General features: G+C 51.0%; 1 protein-coding gene across 1 annotated transcript in view; it reads left to right on the forward strand.

Annotated features, from left to right (window-relative positions):
- Nucleotides 1–357: 357 nt before the first annotated feature.
- Nucleotides 358–18,319, forward strand: part of SEMA5B (semaphorin 5B) — a 120,569-nt gene continuing 102,607 nt past the window's right edge. Inside the window, exon 1 of the mRNA XM_047876281.1 lies at nt 358–666. The gene's annotated coding sequence lies outside the window, so the exon portion shown is untranslated. The remainder of the gene's footprint in view (nt 667–18,319) is intronic.

An 18,319-nucleotide genomic window follows, 5' to 3' on the forward strand; every position in this document is an offset into this window, starting at 1 on the left:
GTTCGAGATGGGGTCACCGAGGACAGTAAGGCAGGATGTGGCAAAAGGTAGCAAGGGCTCAGGAGGACCTGGGTCTCGTCGTCCGAATGCCGGCTGCGGAGCGGGACTTGTGTCCACCCACTGGGTGACACACACTAGGCAGGCCAGGGGCGGGAGTCGGGCCGAGCCTGGGGACATTGAGATGCAGGGCGCCCCCTCGCGCTCTTCCGCGCGCCTCGGGGCTGGCGGGTGAAGCGCCGGCCGCCGCAGGTCCTCTCCAACCCCCTCCTCCTTTTCGCTCCCGCTCCCTCCTTCCCTCCGCTCTCTCCCAACTCCTCCCCCCACCGCCTCTCCCCCCCTTCCTTCGGCTTCCTCCGTCTCCTCCCCGTTCTCACCCGCGCTCCGGGTCGGGAGCTAGTTGGAGCGCGGGGACTGCTGCCAGAGCCCAGCTCCACGGAGCCGGGCGGGTCGGCCGCGCGTCCAGCGGCTGCTGGAGGAGCCCGAGCGCAGCGGCGCGGGGCCCGGGTCGGGACTGCACGGGAGCGCCGAGCCCAGGGCCGGGGGCCGTTCCAGCGCGGCCGCCCATTCCCAGACGGGCCGCCAGCCTTCCTGGTTGGCTTCCGCTGCTCCGTGCCGCCGGGAGCCGGGAGCCGCCGAGAGCAGGGCACCTGTGCCCGCAGCCCGGAGGTGAGTCCCGGGAGCCCCGGGCGTTTCCCCTGCGCGGGCTGCAAGTTGCAAACTTCAGCAACTCGGCTGGGCAGAGGGGTAGGGGCCCGGAGGAGCTAGCAAGTTGGAACCGGGTGGGGGAGGCTGCGGGCGGGAGGAGAAGGGGGTCCCCGGGCTTCCTCGCCCACCGCGCTGCCGCTTTCCCGCCGACCGCCAGCTCCGGGTCCCGGCTGCGCGGGGCCCTGGTCGGGCCGCGCGGCCGGTGCGTCTGGGCAGCAGCCGTGATGGGGACCCGCCGCCCGGGCCTGGAGGAGGGGACGGACGAATGAAAGGCTGAGAGAGCGCAGGGCAGAGGAGCTGAGACTGGCGCCGCGATGGAGGCTCGCCGAGGGCCGACGAGTAAACCGGAGGGAAGGAGAGTGCGGGCGGCGAGGCGCGTGGGAACGCGTGGCCCGCTCGGAGTGTGAAATCTCGCGCTCGCGGACGTCCCCGCCTGCCCGGCCCCCACCCGGTTCTTCCCAGACCCCCTGCCCTGGCAGGGCCCCGCGGAGCCCGAACTGTGCCCCGCCAGGGCCCAGACGCGGCGGCCCGGGGGCCCCGCGCTCCAGCCTCGGAGGGTGGAGAAGGGTGCGGCGGCGGGAACGCGGGACGCGGACGGCGATTCCCTGATTTATTTTTCTCATGGTAATTCGTCTTTGTGGTTGGGGCTGCTCATTCACTTTCCGCTCACGTCGTGCGGGAGATCCAGCGCGGAGGGAGGGAGCGGGGGGCGCTCGGGCACCGGGAGGGATGGAGACAGGAGAGGGGATCCGGGACCCGCGCGGGGCGGGAGCCGACAGGGAAGTGGCGGTAGGACGCGCCGGGGGAGAAGGCGAGGCTGAGGCGACCCTGCCTTGCGGAGCCGCGAGCCGGCGGCGGTGGGAGGACAGAGCCGGCTCCTCCGCCTGCCGCAAACTTTAAACAACGAGGAGGAGCCACCTGAAGCGCGGTTCCTGCCTCCTCCCCAGCCCCTTGTGCCGAGTCCGCGGGTCATCCCACCCGCCCCGCCGCGCCGGGCTGGAGTGGGCCCCGAGCCGGACGGGGACTGGTAGCCGCTGGTCTCTGCCCCCACCCCCGCGACGCTCTGCAGGCTTTCCGCGGCGGGGATGAGAGCAGGAGCTGGGAGAGGGCTGCCACCCTCGGGACGCGCTCCTTCCCGGTCCCGTGCCTGAGCAAACGCGAATGGGGTTGGAGGCGTGGAGGCTTGCCTGGGTCTAGACCCCACCGCGACCCTACCTTTTGTGCCTCCAACCCCCATCCTTTTCCTTCAGCCCCTAGCGATTCCAGTCTGCTTCCACCAGTCACCCCGCTTCCTATTCTCCCCATCCTCCCAGTTCGGCCTCATTCTGCTCTGAAAGCAGCGGCGCCTCTCACACGCCCTCCACGCCTGCGACTCCGGCCTCCCCACCCCCACTCTCCCTCATCTCATAGTCTGCCTTTTCCCATTCATTCCCCTCACTTACCCCGCTGCCGTCCCCGCCCCCCCCCCCATTTCTTCTTGACGTTTAAAAGTGACCTCTCACCTTTTCTGAGCCTAGATAGGTGACCTTGAGGTAGGGGCAGGGGGGAACTTGAGCCTGAGAACTGGACCTCACATCTAGGAAAGGGAGGACTGCTTAAGAAACAGTTTGGGAAAACCCACCAGTACCCTGCTCCAAATGTAGACTCCCAACAGAGGAGGAAGGGCGATAAAATATCAAAGAGAGGGAATTTGCCACTTGGTCACCCAGAGGACAGTGAGCATTGTTTTTGGGAGACCTGCTCGGCAAGAAGATGCCAGGTTAGGAAAGAGTGTGTGTGTAGGGGCAGGAGGGCAACTCCTTTCCTGATTTCAACAGCTGCCAGCAGCAGTTTGGGGAGGGGGTGGCAGAGCTTCCAACTCTGTTCTCTTTCCAGGGAGTCAGTGCCAGAGCCTTTGTCCTCCAGACCTGACAATAGCCAGCATTATTATCACTTGGACGTCAAACACTTTTTAAGTGCCTACTGTGTGCAGTGCACCAGACTACATGTGGGTAGATACAAAGGTGTACAGGGCTGAGCCCATGCCCAGAGAGGCTGCTAAATTCACCCATTTGATCTAAAGAAGACGCATGTGTGTATGTGTGTGTTTAGGAAGGGAGAACATAATGGGGAAAAGCACAGGCCGTACAAAACAGCAAGGGCTTGGTGCCAAATGGTGACCTAGGGCGTAGGAGAAGACTGTTTGAAGAAAGCTCTGGGACTCAGGTGGGACTGAGAGCTGGGCTTGTTGGCTCTGCCCCCCTGCCCACCAGCTGTCTGTAAAGGGAGGGTGGGAGAAGAGAAGGGAAGGCCAGGAAGGGGCTCCCTTTCCACTTCTCCTAGAGCCAGACCAGGAAGGCAAAGAAGCTGAGAGGTCCAGCCTGGCTCTGTGGATTGCCATGTCCCTTTTGGGACTGGCGGAATTGCATACGCTTTTCTGTCTTGGTGTACCCTCCCTGGCTTGTTTGAAAGCCACTCTGTTCGTTACTTCTTACTGAGGCTCAAACCTGGAAGATGGCTTAGAGATTGTCCATGTTAGGGAAGTCACAAACTCCAATGCCTATAGAAGCCAAGCAGGTAGCAATGTGCTGATCAGGCAGTTAGTTAGAATGGCTGGACACCTGGATGTTCAAAGTCAAACTGGCCAGATAAAATGGTCCAAGCAAAACCAATATCTGCTCTTGAGCAGCCTGACCCCCATATTTACAGATCAAGAACTTAAGATCCTAAGAAACATTATCTCTTTGTGTGTATGTGTTATCATGTCTCCCAGAACTTTGGGGGTACTATGATGAGTTCTCTAGATGATGAGTTCCTTGAGGTCACGGAGTTATCTGTCTTATATAAATCTGAGCACTTCACATCCATTGATGCAAGGTTCCAGACATAGAGCCAGGACTGGAACTCAGGTCTCTTCCCTCTCCCTCCCCAGCACCCCAAGAACTCAGTGAGTATAAGCCAGCTTTGTTCTCTGCAAAAAATAAAAAAAAAAGAAAGAAAGAAAGAAGAAGAAGCAAATCCAACCATGACTTTTTGCTTCCCCTAATGTAGTAAAATCTTATTCAGGGGTTAGATGAGAAAAGATATTCAGGGATCCCAAGGGTTATCCAGAAAGCCCTGAGCTCTGAGTATGGGTCTAAAAAGGAGAAGAGGAGCCCCAGCAAGGGGGAGAGGGGTGGCAGACATTTATGGAGAATTAGCCTGACAAGGCTGAAGATGAGTAGGTAGAGTGTGTACACTTGGGGGGGAATATGCTGTGGGTTCAATTATTTTCAGCATTGATCATGACACTCTTTTTTTTTTAGGGAGAGAGGGCATGCACACAAGTGAGGGAGAGGGGCAGAGGGTGAGAGGGAGAGGGGCAGAGGGTGAGAGAGAGAGAGAGAGAGAGAGAGAGAGAGAGAGAGAGAGAATCTTAAGCAGTCTCCATGCTCAGTGTGGAGCCCAACACGGGGCTCGATCCCACGACCCTGGGATCATGACCTGAGCCAAAATCAAGAGTTGGATGCTCAACCAACTGAACCACCTAGGTGCCCTGACACTCTCTTATACTTAATCTTGGTAACCCTCCTATATCCCATAGAAAGTCAACAAGGTAGAAACTTGGATCACTAGCATATAATCAACCAATTTAGTACTTTCATTGAGGACTGAAGTGCTAGAATGGGCACAGAGGGCAAAGGACCATGGAAACCTTAAGTGATACAGGGCCGAGACTCACACCCCCAGCTGCCAGACGTTCCCCAAGGTCTGCAAGTGTTAGCTTTGTTATTGCCTAAGTACAGGATAGATGAGACCAACAATAGTAGTGAACTCTTGTGTTCACCATTTATTACTAAGCACCTACTGTGTGCCAGGCACTGTGCTGGAAGATATGGATATGAGGATAAACAAGGCATGTCTCTGATCAGAATGGAGGTGAACTGGTATGACTAGGAGAACACAATTACTAGCATTACCTTAACTTCCGTGATGGAATTTACTGTGAGGGTTTTCTTTTCCCTTGGGGTTTGACTGGGTAATCTGACAGCTAATGCGGAGTGTCTGAAGAACTTGGAGTCCTGGGTTTGTGGGGAAGGCTGAGAGGGCTAGGGTTCCACCACCTCAGATCTTCCCTGGGCTCCTCAGATTGTCACTCATTGAGGGGGGCTGAACAACTACCTTGTGCCTGTGGTGTGCACAGAGACAAAGCCAGGCAACTGAAGATCTGGAAATGAGAACTATAGGGAGGAAGTGCTGGTTACTTATTCTTCAGGGTCTGAACCCCACTGGGTCCTGGGACCATCCTTTGCCTCATCCAGTCACCTAGATCACTAGCCTGTCTTCTTTGACTGGGGTGTGTGTGTGTGTGTGTGTGTGTGTGTGTGTGTGTGTGTGTGTGTCTGTGTGTGTGTGTATTGGAGATAGCTACCTCTAATGGATGGATTTTCTTCACATTCAGATCTTTGCATTTGAATTCAGATGCTACTAAGTTGATCTAAATCTATGACAAAGCTTAACTAACTTGGTCTTAAATGTATGAAAAGAAGCCAAAGCAAGTGGCTTGACTAATGGAGTTTCATTGAATTGACCAAATTGAGCCCTTCTTTTACAGCTTGTGTGGGCAACACCTGGATTTCACAATGCTATACTGTTGTGAACCTCCTTCTCCTTTTGGTTTGATGATGGGTGCTTTCACTGAAGAGATGGCTCAATGATGGGTGATCGGAAACGGGATCTTTGCATATGCCATTCTCTGTCTCAGATGGAAGATTCTCCCCCAAGATTTTCTTTCTGAAAAAATGTCCCTAATAATGGATTTGAATGCTAGAAAGTAGCAAGGCAAATTCCAGCTGGGAGTAGGGTTCTGGAAGGGAAGCAGGGTGCCAAATGTTCTATGGCTCTACCATGCCACTTTTTCTCCCTTCTGCTGTAGTGTTTTGCTTTAATGAGCATGAGAGATGAAAACCAAACCTTGCAGGATGCACTCTTTAATCCTGACATTAGTCAGGGGCTCACCAATGAGAAATGACTATACTTGGTAGCTTCAAAATGGAAAAAAAGAAGGTGGTTTCCTATCCAATTTGCTACTGGGCACAGTGAGGAAAGCGGGAGGAGGAACCCTTGCAATGAAGACCAGGCTCGGGAGAGTTTGACCTTGAGCACACTTCCCAACAGTTGGGCTGTTCACCCTCCTCCAGTCTGACTTGAAACAGAAGGATAAGGAGGTTGGGCTGTTCCTGAGCAAGTGAAAGCTTTATAGGCAATGCTGTGTGTGCTGAGTTGCGCCATGACACTGCCCTCATTGATCTGCCTTAATAAGGATGACTTAATCAGACTTGCACCTGGAACTCGTTTGAATTTGAAGCCTTGTCGATATTATCAGAATAGCTTTGCATTTGAACCAAGAATGTCTCTGGCTGGCCTCTTCTGCAATAGGAAGGGATGGTACTGGAGGATGGCTGGTGACCATCTGCTTGTCAGTCCCCCGAGGATCAAATTGGAGCAGATAGATTTAAATTCCCAAAAGGGGAGGCTGGATTAGAAATGAGGGAGTCTGCCCCACTTGAGAGCTTCTGCTAGACCTAGATTCCCCATCTGTGAAAATGAGATGGTCAGATGAACCCTAAGACTCTTTCTGGCCCTTGAGGTCAGCACTCTTGAATGGAGATTACAGTCACTTCTTCATTTTCCAGGAAAATCTCTTTTTTTGTGGATCACTTGTGGAGAATGTTTAGTCTAAGACCAGTTTCTAGTTCCCTCCAGACCCACTGCTGATAAGCCACCTGACTGCCAGTATCTTCAGAGAGTGCATTCTTTCTCCCTTTAGCTTCTGCCTGAGCCAAACATCATTTGGAAGCTAAATCTGCTGCACAGTAGGGGTGTGTGTGTGTGTGTGTGTGTGTGTGTGTGTGTGTGTGTGAGAGAGAGAGAGAGAGAGAGAGAGAGAGAGAGAGAGTGAATATACTCACATACATCCATGTACAAATAGACGCAATGCATTGCAAAGCTCTGTTAGGGTTTGATCATCCAGCATTTTGGATTATCTGCAGCTCTGTTCTTCTGCCGGAGTTGATATAATTCTGTCTCTAGGGAGACAATGTCAATGTCTCTAGGGAAATGGTGGGGTGGCAATTTAGATCTGTCCCTATCTGCCAACCCCACTGTTCCACCTGAGACAAAACTCCCTCCATACTGCCCTAGTCATTGTCCTGAGGGGGCCCCCAGGAGCTCCCCTTTAAGGAGCACAAAAGAGCCGTAGTTGGTTCTTAATTATTCAGGGATGGATGGATCCAGTGTGTAAAGCAACCGACCCAAGCCTGTTCTTTCCCTTCTTTTGGTGCCTTGGGTAACTCTATACCTGTATCGAGAAGCTGGGGGAGATCTTATCATTTAACACAAACTTTTGTTTCCAGCAGCTTGTTCCCTCTGCTCTTCTTCCCTTAAGGCGCCTGGGGGAAACCAGGAGCCCTCTGAGAGGCCTCATCCACCCAGAACAGACTGCCTTTAAGGTCTACACATTGCTCTCTTGACCAGGGTGTGTTTCTGCCCAAAAGCAGGACAGAAGAGGAAAATACCACTAGACCAGCTCTGGCTTCTGCAGGGTCAGGTCCCTATAGATTTCCCTCAATCTTTGTTTCCTTCCCTTCTCCTGTTTGTAAAGCCACCTGTACTTACAGTTTATGGAGTCAGCTGGTAACCTGGGCCCCATCAGGAGCCTCAATGGAGAGCAGTGTCCTTGTGGCAAAAACTCCCAAACAGCCCAGCTCCAAGGAGCACTTCTGTGAAAGCCCCTCAAGGCTGAAGGTCGTTTTCCTGCATAAACCAGGTACCTGGGGGCTGCCTGCTCTATTTCAGCATTTCTCCAGCTTATAGAGTGAGTCTCTCTTGATATATGGGGCCCAGTCCAGGGAGCAAGACTCCAGTGACCTCTGTATTCAGGTAACCGTAGCTTGGCTCAGTTCAATATGAATCCACTGATGTCTATTAGAATCACCTGCAGAGCTTTGACAACCTATAGATGACCAGCTCCATCCTAGACTTTAATTAAGTCAAAGTCCCTGAGTGTGGAGCCTGAGCAACTGATATTTTTTTCGCTTCTAATATGCAGCTATAGTTGAGAGCCGCTGACCTAAATCTTCTTTCTTATGCTGCCCCTGGCCGCACGCCAATGGCATGGCGTGCCCAATCTCTTTGCCCTCAGCCCTTCCAAACAGCCAGGTCCTTTCTAGTAGTCACCAGCTACAGCTCCTGGCATTCAGATCATAGCTACTGTTTGTGTTCCTGCGTTCTGAATGTAATGGCTTTGTATTATAAGCTGATTGTGGGAGCACCCTTCTAGTGTAACTTGAGATCGTTTCTTCTTAAAAAGCATTTATAAAAGTAACGCACATTCATTCAACACTGTTGCTTGTTTACTTCTAGATACACATATAACAAAATTGTGATTGTACTGTTTGTGTTACTTTGTAAGTAGCCTTTTTCATTTAATAATATATTGTGGTAATTTCCCCCATGTCTTAAGTATTCTTCTCCAATGGGCTTTTTAATGGCTGCCAGTATTCCATCCTATGGATGTGCCCTAATTTATTTACTGAATCCTCTGTGGGTTGGACATCTAAGATGTAAACTACTTTTTACTAATATAAATAATGCTGCGGTGAACATCCTTGTATATAAATCTTTGTGCCTGTAGATGATTATTTCAGAACAGATTTCTAGAAGTGGAATATTTATGCTTCTTTTTCACATGGACCATCTAGACAATTTTTGGTGGACTTCCTATAGCAGTAAAATGTTTTCATATTCAGAGCTGAAAAAGTAAATTGTTTTCACTGACCTCCTCTGAGGCTTCAAGCTGGCTGCTTCACCCTACTTGACCTGAGGGTCAGAATCCTTGCCCTGGCTGGATGCCTCAGCTCCACCTCCAGGTGAGCTCCAGGTCTCTCCTGCTCCTAACCCAGTGTCTTTAGTTGCTTCTTTCACCTGCTTGGCTTTTTCTTCTTCACGTCTCCAGCCCAGGAACTATCAGCCTTCAGTGCCTTCAAGTTATTGTTCCATAATAACAGCTATTATTTATTGAGCTGTTACTATGTACCAGACAGTCCGCTAAACTCTGTATACCCATTGTCTCTTTTAATCCTCATGTGCCTCATGTGCACGGATTATTTTTATCTCCACTTGCCACACGAGGAAACTGAAACCTTGAGAGGAAACTGAAACCTTGAGACAGAAAACGATTTGCCCAAGGTCACATGGTTAAAAAGTAGTAGAGCTGGGATTTAAACCCAGACTATCGACTTCAGAGCCTATACTCTTAACTGTGTATATACTTTTTTCCACCCTTGGCTGAGGGTATCAACATATTGTTCACAAACGCTCCTTCAGCATCCCATGGTCATAGCCTATGCCTTTCTCCAGCAGAAGAACACTTCTCACGTACGAGTGGCAGCAGAGTGGCCATTTGTCAAGGCCCCATTTTCCTTTTCACTTCCTTGATTCTGTCTTCACCCCTTTCTCCAGGTACCCCATGCCAGAAAACATGCCTCCTCACTGACCAGCTGCCAAAATCCCAGCATGCCTTGCAGCTTAGCAGGTCCAAGTTTGACATATCCCTATTGCATTTTCCCCACCCAGTCGGAAGGATTTGGATGCTACTTGCCCAGTATGGCTTATAAAGCTGCCAGGGAGGCATGCTCTAGTAATGATGGGGGGATAGGCAGCCTGACTTCTGTTGGATGTCAAATACTGTTTAAAGTGGAGGCTCGGATACATTTTTGCATTCTTGCCTTTATCACATTGCTGTTGCCCAAAAGATAGAGAGATAGCAACCGAAACTATCCTTGTGATTTGATTCTGACCATGACCAAGAACTAGGTTGTGATGTGACAGCATTCATATGAAAGACACCGCATCAGCCTGGTGTTAATAACAGCCAAGGAAAGAAATGACATGCCCACGGACCTTCCCTAGACTATAGGAAGTCTGATCTTATGATTAGGGATTCCCAAAGGGAAGATGGTGTGTGGCAGGTGAGCTTCTGAAAAATGAAGCTTCACATTTTTATCCATGAGTTGCATGAAACTGCTGTAAGTGAGCTTATCAAATTGGTTGATGACAAGACTATGATGGGCAGCTCCTATAAAAGATAGAATAAATATTCAAAATGATCTCAACAGACTGGAATGCTGGGTTTAAACCAACAAGATGAAATTTAACAGGGGCAGATGGAAAGTCACATTTAGATTGCACAAATTAATTACTCAAGTTCATAAGGGGGATGGGAGTGGGAGAAGACTTGGTTTGGCTGCAGATCCTGAAAAAAGAAAAAAAGATCTGAGGGGTTTAATTGTGCACAGGCTTTATAGGAACTGACAGGGTGATGGGCTTGCTCAAAACAATACCATCTTAAATGGCACTAAGAGAAGTGCAGGAACCAGATTGGGTTCTCCCCGGTAATTCTGTCCTCATTTCTGGACATGGATCTTAGAGGGGACCCTGACCAACTTCAGTGTGCTCCGTGGAGGGCAGCCAGCAACAGGAGGGGCTTGGGAAACCCAGCCACAAAAGTTCCAGTGAAGGGAACTTGTCCATTTATTTAGAGAGGGAGAAAACCCTAGGGGTCATGCTGGCTGACTGCAGAAGGGGCAGGACTTCCTATAGGAGAGAACACAGCTCATCAGCCCGGGAAAAGCAGAAGACTCCAGAGTAGAAAGTACAGGAAGCTGGGTTTTTTTCAGAATGGGCATCTTCCCAACCAGATGGGTTCTGGTGAAGCAGCACCAGCTGTCAGTCTTGCTGCCCAGGATGTTGCTGGGGGACTCCTGTGCTGGAGACAGATGATGATCCCGGCAGTGAACCTTTATCTCTCCGTGGCTCTGAGTCTGGAGGACACCTGCTTCCTTTCCTGATTACTCCAGAGCAGTTGTTCACAGAGCAGGTCCCTGGCCAGCAGCATCAGCACCACCTGGAACCTGTTAGGAATGCAACAGTTCTTGGATTGAACCCCAGATCTAGTAACTCAGTGATTCCCAGCAACCTGCACTTAAACAGACCCTCCAGGCCATTTTCATGCCTGCTGAAGTTTGAGACTCTACTTTAGACCACACTAGGCTGTTCTTTCTGTTACTGGGTGCCTGTGACACTTCTACATCCCATTCCACTTTAGTGTGGAAACTTGGGAGGAACACGGGCTTTGGGATGAGACAGACTTGAGTTCAAACCCAGTTTTTGTTTGTGGGTTTCATATGAGTTCCGTTCCCTGTCTGAGCCTCCCTTTTGTACTGTGAAGTGAGGAAGGACTAGTTTAAGGGAGGATGGAATGAAGTAGTAGAACTCTTGTAGACAGATGCTCACTCTTAGTATCAGGTCATCCTGGGAACAGTCTTAAGAGCATAGGAGTTGGTCAAAGGGAGGCCTGGGTGCAGCCTCCTCTGTATCCCCTCAGCACCCACCAGCAGGGCCTTCCCACCCAGTTTGAGTTGGTGAACTCTGGGGCTGCCAGTTTCCTCGCTCCCTGGGCAATGGAGAGCCATGGCTGCTTTCCTTCCCACCCCTATTCATGTCCATCCTTGTGAGCATGAACAAGTCCATCCTTCCAGTGCACCTGCGTCTCACTGAACCCGATCTTCTGAGGTGTGTGATTCCAGACTCCCTGCTCTCGGCATGCCATTTTGCCTGCCAAAGCCATCGATGAAAGGTCTTGGGCCGAAACAACCCGCAGGAGCCTCTAACTTTACATGGGTAAGGGGCCTGAGCTTCTGGTGTCGGCCAGGCAGGGGAATAGGAGTGGGTCCTTCCTGGAGCTGGAAGTGGCCAGGGTCACCTCTACAGGTCCCTACTGAGCGGTCATCTGGCAGAGTCTTCCTCAGAGACAGAGAGCTCATCACCCCACAAGGTGCCCATTCAATTTTTGCTCAACAATGTCTAATAGAATGTTCTTATATTTCTCTGAAGTCTGTGTCTCTCCTTGTGGGCCCCATCTCTTCCCATGTGGCTGTTCCAGGCAAACCTAGTCACTTCCATGCCAGAGCTTATCCAGCATGGGAGACCGATTGCCTTCACCTCTTCCCCACTTCCACGAGTGCTCCTCTGACTTGTCTCTTCATCTCTGGGCACAGAACTCTGAACATCCTCCCACTTGTCTTAAATTGCGGTCACCAGGACCAAATCTGGTTTTCCAGGTGAGGCCCGGCCAGCACACCCTCATGCGTCCAGTTACCACAGCTTCTGTTAATGCAGCCTTAATTCTGCCCTGGCTATTTTTGGCAGCCACGTGGCCCTGCTGACTTTCACGGATCTCGCAGCCAATCATTCCCCTTAGGTCTCCCTTTTAGCATAATCTGTAACTCAGCCCCATCTTCTAAGTATGTCTTTGTGTTGCTTTAGTTTGCTAGGGCTGCTGTAAGAAAGTCCCCCAGACTGGGTGGCTTAAACAACAGAAGTGTATTGTCTCACAGTCCTGGAGACTAGAAGCCCGAGATCAAGATGTTGTTAGGTTTGGGTCCTTCTGAGGGCTGAGGGAGAACCTTCCCCTAGCTTCTGGTGGTTTCCTGACAGTGCTTGCCATTCCTTGGCTTATAGAAGCACCCCCTTAATCTCTGCCTTTCTCTTTGCATGGCATTCTCCCTGTACACCTGTCTCCAGATTTCCCCTTTTGTAAGGACACCAGTTATATGTGATGAGGGGCCCACCCTACTCCAGTATGACCTCATCTTAACTAATTACATTTGCAACAACCTTATTTCCAAATAAGGTATCATCCTGGGGTTCTGGGGATTGAAACTTAAACATGTGACTTTTAGAGGGACACAGTTCAACCCATAACAGCGCTGTAGTCTTTCTGGTCTTCTGTTTGAGACTCTACGTTTTTCCCTCGTTCATTTCATCTTGTCTAAATTCAGCCCCTCTCTCTAGCTGATTAAAATATTTCAGATTCTGGGGGCACCTGGCTGGCTCAGTCGGTAGAACACATGACTCTTAATCTCAGGGTTGTGAGTTTGAACCCCACGTTGGGTGTAGACACTGGTTAAAAATACAATTTAAAAAAAATCCAAGATTCTGTCTCTGACAGCCAATATACCTGCTAATAACTCCCACCTTCAAATGCTTCCCATCTATCGATCCAAGGAACTGATAAGATATTGAATGCAGTGGGATAGTTCAGAACCATGTAAGTACCTGGCTGCTTCCATCCAAGGGGACTCAAACCATCAGTAGGCACCCTTGGGTAAGATTGTATGGCCAGCTCTGTGTGCTACTAATTCTTCACCTTTTAGCTTCCTTTCTCTAGCTTATATGCAACGATTTCTTGAAGAGCTTGTCAGATGGTTTCAAGATCAGCTACACCGGCAAACCCCATTTCCCTCGTCTACCAGCCTGGTGACCCTGTCAACAGAGAAGATGAGCTTTGCCTGACAGGACTTTATTACTGAACACGCACTTCCTGACTATGATCTCAGCTGCCTTTCCCAAAGTGCCCACCACCATTTGTTTATAGTCTTTTCAGGAATTTTTCCCGGACAGCACATTGAGTTTCCCACTGTGTGGTTGACAGAATCCACCCCAGACCCGTTTCTGGAAGTGAGGGCTTTGTGGCCTGCCTGAGGCCTCCCAGCCCCTCTTGTGCTGGCCAGGATCCTGTCAGGATTCCTGGGAGATCCCCACAGCTGTCTGAGCCTCATCTGCACGTACCCTGGGTGTGGGCTGGGCCAAGTGGCTTGAATGCATTTGGAGCAGCTGGAGTTTTTTGCAGCCATTGCGCCAGCCTCCAGCTTGGCCCTCCTGTGCCCAAGGCTCCTCTCACTCTTTCCTTTCCGTGGAATCCCATGCCCTGATGGAGAAGACAGAAGCTAAGCTGGAGGCAGAGCTGAAGGCCCACCAGAGAAGCCCCCAAACCTCTGGATACCACATTAGTTCCCTTTCAGCATGCTTTCCCCTTCCCGCTCTTCTCTTTCCCAAATTCCTCTCATTCCTACAGCCTCTCCTTTTCTTTTTCCTATTCTTGCTCTTTGACTCCTTGAGGGTAAGACACAAGTGAAGATGAGAGGTGTGCATCAGGGGGCTGGCCTGTCTCGCATGGGCAAGCATCTGGCTGCGTTGGGACAGGTGAGGGCAGCCATCTGCTGAAGGCCTCAGATGCTTTGCTGAGGAGTCTGGTGCGGAAGGCAGCCTGGAGCCACACAGCGGGGCTTGAATTCTGGCTCCACCGTATACTTGCAGAGTGACCTTGGGCAGATGGTTTCTCCTCTCAGAGGCTCGGTTTCCTCATTTGTAAAATGGCCATAATACCTGCTTCAGAGGGCAGTTGTGGGAACTGAATTAAATGAGCTCCTCTGAGTAAAGCGGGACGTATGGAAAAGTACCTGGGAACTAAGGGTACCAAACACACCGGCCCTTCTGCAGAGCGGCCTGGTGAGCTGGAGATGGATGAGGTGGGGGAGAGGGAGGCCCGTGACGAGGGTGGGGAGGAGACGAGATCACAGTGCCAGGATTGCAGGGAGGCCACGAGAATGGAAAAGAAGGAGTTAGTCTGAGAGAAAGCGGGAAGGAAGAAGCCCCAGGATTCTGAGCAATTTGTGGAAGAGGATGGGGTTGTTAAGAAGATTTCCTGGAGTTTACTGAGAGTTTGTGTTGTGCCAGGCCATGTATGTATGTATTTATTTATTTATTTATTCAATATATGAAGTTTATTGTCAAATTGGTTTCCATACAACACCCAGTGCTCATCCCAAAAGGTGCCCTCCTCAATACCCATCACCCACCCTCCCACCCCCCATCAACCCTCAGTTTGTTCTCAGTTTTTAAGAGTCTCTTATGCTTTGGCTCTCTCCCACTCTAACCTCTTTTTTTTTTCCTTCCCCTCCCCCATGGGTTCCTGTTAAGTTTCTCAGGATCCACATAAGAGTGAAAACATATGGTTATCTGTCTTTCTCTGTATGTGCCAGGCCATTTAAAAAGCTGCTCTGTGTATTTTAGCTCATGAAAGTCTTAGGGGTAGGTATGGCTTTATTACCCCCATTTTATAGATGGGGCAACTGAGACACAGAAATATTACATAACTATTAAGCCAGTCCAGGCCTCCAACCCAGGTTGGCCCGCTACCTCCAAGCTCGCTCTCTCCTCCTTCCCACCAATATGTTTTTCCATTTCCCATTCCTGTTCGTCCATCACATTGCCTCCATCCCCGGCTGGATCCTGTAGGATCCTCACGCCAACTCCTCTTCACGGTTGTGGGGTGGGGTGCAAGGCCCTGCCTTTCTCTTGGGACACTTCTCATGGCACCTTCCGTGAAGCCCTAACTCATATCCATGTTGGTTCTCCCCCACTCCCACTGTCGATCTGTAGAAGGGTGGCTTTAAGTTAAACTTCAGGAAGAGCCTCCCAAGTATGAACTGTAAGAGAAATTAAAACAGCGTGACTTAGCTGGAGATCTTTAGGGCTAAGGTGGAGGGGTGGAAGAGGAAGAGGATGAGGAGAGGTGGTATGGCTCCTGCGTCCTGGACCTCTGAGACGACAGCTCTGGATGCCAGAGGCGTGTCAGTGAGGGGCTCCTCTTGGCAAGATGGCTGCCACTCCTAATTAACCCATGGCTTTAATTACACTTCACAGCCTGGTCCTGCTGAGAGAGAGGATTGCTCTGAGATTGTGGCACTGGGCTAAATGTCTGAAGCAGTTTCCACTTCACAAACTCCTCTCCTTGTGAGGGTGGGACCACAGGGGAGGGCTTTGCCTGGGCCTGGGCCTGGGGGGATAGGAATGGGGAGCATGCCTGTGCCCGTCCCCTACCCTCCTGCCCTCCTGTCCTGGTCACCTGTCTGGGGAAACCTCCCTGACTGTGAATTAGGCTTCTGCTGGCAGTTTGGTGCTGCAGCCTCGTCCAGGGGCTCTGAGAGCCAGAAATGGGGGGGCAGGGCAGAAAGGAGCAGGAGGAGAAGGCACAAGTGGCCCTAGGGGTGGATGAATGCCTCCAGACCCAAGGATTAATCCTGGTGGGATCTGCTTTGTATTCTCCAATAACCACTACGTGTGGGAACCTACTGTGGGCCAGTCTCTCATTTAAGTCCTCATGGAGGTTTATAATGGAGGGATTTAGCCCCTAGTTTACAGAGGAAGGAAAGACCTCAGCAAGGCTAAGAAACTTACCTAACATTGCATATAAAGGTGAAGTAAAGGAAGGATTTGAACCCAGGTCACAGTAAATCCAGAACAAGTGCTCTTTCCACCTGACAATGGGCCTCTCCCAGTAGCTGGTTGCCTCTCCCAGTAGCAGTCTCCTGTAGATCTGGGATGCAGAATCCAAAGATTGGGATACGCCGTGTTTTCTGCTGTAATGTTGTTCTTAAGTGCTGTCGCTGCTGGGAAACCCGGGGCTCTGGGTTTCTCTGGGTCATTCTGTGTCCTGAGGAGGTGATGGGAAGCTTTATGGGAAGCCATCCTACTCTTCCATAGCATAGCCATGGTCTCCCTTCCCTAGGTTGTCCCTCTCCTGTGACCTCACAGGGGCAGCTACCTCAATGCCATCCTAAGCCCTCTAGTGACCGCTCCCACGCCTGTACCTCTGCCAAGAGCCAATGTCCTACGCACTTTCTCAACCTCCAGCGTGGAAGCCTTGGCCCTGAGTCACAGGCTGTGTGTGCGTGTATATGCTGGGGGTGGGGGTGGGGGTGGTCTGAGGTAGAGTCTGCTGCCCTATGGAGGCCCCATCTCCCATCTCAGTGAGAATTCGCATTCCCATTGTTCTTGGGCAAAACTCCAGACTCCGTCTACTGCCATCCCAGATGTCCCACAGTGCCCCATGTTGGATCTGCACACCCTTGAGCTTGCTCATGTGTGACAAGGAGGCTAGACCAGGGGACCATGTCTTGCATGCCCCATGTGCCTGGCATTCTGCTCTCTAAATTACCAGGGGACCGTCCCAAGAGTTATTCCCTCATCTTATGAATGGGAAAACTGAGGCTCTTGTAGTTGGGTAACTGGCCCTAGTGCACACTCTCAATCTCACTGACTCTCTCTGTTCCCTTGCAGCCCTGACAGGGGAAGGCTTGCAAGAGAAAGGGGCTCAACAGCTCCACGAGAGGGGCTTACTACCCACCCCTCTTTTAGTGCATTCAGTAATGGCTTTGGGCCTGCCCACTGGAGGGTAGGCTCCCAGGACAGAACCACAGCTTTACATGCAGATGTTCAGTCCAAATCATACCCCATATCTGTCATAGAGATTTGGGGTGGTGAAGCTGGTCAGGGGGGTTGGAGAGGCTCACATCTCAGAAGATAGAAATCAGACCACTCACTGCAGGTCTCAGATGATCTTTCTATGTTAAGAAGACCCATTTTGTGGGTCTGACACAACTTGGTGCCCTTTATGAGGGTGTGAAGGTCAGTGGAAGGGAGGCTGGGCTTCAGACGCTAGGTGACCTGTGTGCATGGATGATCCATCCTTCAAGGCACTAAGGAAAATGATGTTTCTCCTGTTGGATTTGCTCTGATGGGACTGTGCCAAAATTCTTCCTGGTTCTAAACTCAAAACAGTGTTTACATTGTGGGTAAAAATGTTTGCAGTGAACTGGAGAACCACAGGGCTTGGAAGGATCTGGGATAACATCTAGTGTGGGCAGCAGGAGCTGGGATGTGGAGGTTGTAGTGGTTCCGGAGTTTTGGCTATGCCTGTCTGTGAATTTGGCTTCAGAGCTGAGCCATTCTTCTCACTGAGTGACAATGGACATAAATGGAAGATGCGCTCCTCTAGGTATGGGGAGGTCACCGTTGTTCTCGGGGTTTTGAAGAGACAACCTTCTAGAGTTCTCATTATCTGGTGATAAGATTTACATCTCAAAGTGAGAGGTGAGAAACCAGGGATGCCACACCCCATGTGTGGGCCCACATGTGACAGAGAAGAGCCAAGGTGGGAGAGAGAGGGTGGAGGCTGGCAGTGGTGCCCGGGATCCAGCCAGCCTTGGCGTTGCCCACTCGGTCCTCTGGGCTGTGACAGCTCTCACCACAGGGCAACACAGGGAGCTTCTCTGAGTTCACAGACTCAACCCCTTGGCCTGCCCTATCAGCCTCTCCAGTTCTACCTTGAACTGACTGTCCAGTAATGACGAATATTGACCTGAGCACCCATCATGCACCAGGACTGTGATGGATGCTGGAGAGATAGGGGTGAATAGGGCACAGCTCTTTTCTTGCAGGAGGTGACAGTTCCAGGGAGAGGCAAGAAGCCTGTTAGCCCCCCTGTAGTCTGCTGAGCTGCTGGCCTTGCCCACACCCATGGCTGCCCTGTCTGCAGGGCTAAATTCTTAGGAACTGGCTGGGCCACTCACTGGCTCCACACAGTCTCAGGTAATTCACCTTCTCCTGCTCCGGGCAAAATGATGAGGAGGATATTGACAAAACCCATGTTTTAATGGAGCGCTTTACTATTGTCAAAGGACATTCGTATCCTTCTTTTCTTCTCCCAGAAACCACCACTTCCCTTTACTGAACTCTATGCCGAACACTGTTCTAACTGGTTTGTACATTATCTCATTTAATTCTTATACCAATAGCAAACAATTCGGAGTTTGGTACTGTTCTACTCATTTTAGAAATGAAGTTCTCCAGGAAGAATATGTCCCAGTCATGCATCAACCTAAGAGGCAGTTTCAAATCCTTGTTTCCA

Source organism: Prionailurus viverrinus, chromosome C2, assembly GCF_022837055.1.
Source record: "Prionailurus viverrinus isolate Anna chromosome C2, UM_Priviv_1.0, whole genome shotgun sequence".
NCBI classification, from domain to species: Eukaryota; Metazoa; Chordata; class Mammalia; order Carnivora; family Felidae; genus Prionailurus; species Prionailurus viverrinus.